This window comes from Palaemon carinicauda, chromosome 7, assembly GCF_036898095.1.
Source record: "Palaemon carinicauda isolate YSFRI2023 chromosome 7, ASM3689809v2, whole genome shotgun sequence".
Classification (NCBI taxonomy): Eukaryota; Metazoa; Arthropoda; class Malacostraca; order Decapoda; family Palaemonidae; genus Palaemon; species Palaemon carinicauda.
This window is the reverse complement of record NC_090731.1, coordinates 15,842,296-15,843,704: the sequence shown is the minus strand read 5'-3', so window position 1 is coordinate 15,843,704 and position 1,409 is coordinate 15,842,296.

Sequence of the window (1,409 nt, the reverse complement as noted above, 5' to 3'; positions counted from 1 at the left end):
ACTCAAACCAATAGCCATTGAAAATTTGATGGTAAATTTATAGCTTTGGTTTAGAGGATTGAATTTTTAACCAATTCAAACAAAATACTTTATGGTAAATTTCTATTTATGGTTTAGAGGATTGAATTTAAACTATTCGAATTAACCAATTTATCAGACTAAATATTTAAGTTTTAAAAAAAGGTGAACTGACTTTATAAATAATACAAAGATGACCTGGCTTATAATACGGGACACCGCATTGACACCTCTCTGAATGGGTATATTAGAACTGCAATATGAAAAGAAATTTGGTAATTTAACAAACTAAACTTCAAATGATTTAAAATGAGAAACCTTGATGTCTTCGTGTTAAACAACGGTTCGCAGATTTTAAAGTTTTTTAAGTTGAACTGAAACTTTAATTTGTATATACAAATTTAAGGGTTGCTTTAATCACCTAATTAGAAATGTTGTTGTAAGTAGTCTGCATCAAACAGTTTCTTTTGGAATTAAACTAGCTGCTGATTTTCTCAAAGTTGAACTAATACTTTAATAATTTTTACGTACAAATTTAAGGGTTGCTTTAATCACTTAATTAGAAATTTTATTGTAAGTAGTCTGCAGCAAACATCGTTACTCTTGAAATTGAACTAGCTGCTTAAGTCTCCATATATTTAAAAAAAAAATTCTTTACTGGCATTGAGAAATTATGTATAGTTTAGTGTTGGCTAAAACCTGGTTTGTCAATCTATGTTCAGAGAATGTTTTAAGATTAAGGGCCGTCTCTTTAATTAATTTTTTTTTTCCGATATGAATCTATGAATAGAGTTAAAGTAGACACTTTTTTTCTGACCTGAATCTATGAATCGAAGTTGAAGTAGACTGCTTGTTATGAATCTATGAATAGATTATCGGCTTGACTAAAATAGGAAGAGTTGAATTTATAGCTGAAAGAATGGATGCAGGGTCTTAATAAAAACGATATACCTTCAGAGGCAGTTGCGAACTGATGAGGTTTTCCGGGAATGCATAGTAATGAAACCTTAAAGTAACAGTAAGAGATTGCTGCTGAGATTTTTATTTAATGGGGATGCTGTTATTGCATAATGCCCTGTCCACACGATCGTGCATGCCCGACGGGCGAACAGTGATACCAGACCACAGTAGTTAGTAAGAATGAGGGTTAATAACGTTAAAAGCGGGAAATCCACAGACAGGGATCTGGCATCTTAGTGTTGACAGATCCCTGCCTTTAGTTTTCCCGCTTCTGACTTCATCAACCCTCATTTTCACTAACTATTGTGGCCTGTTACCATTGTTTGCCCGTCGGGTATGCCCGATCGTGTGAACAGGGCTTTATGAATGTTCACCATATAATTATAAAGTGGTAATGGTTGGAAAAAAATAAACTTGAAATAGCTTGAATA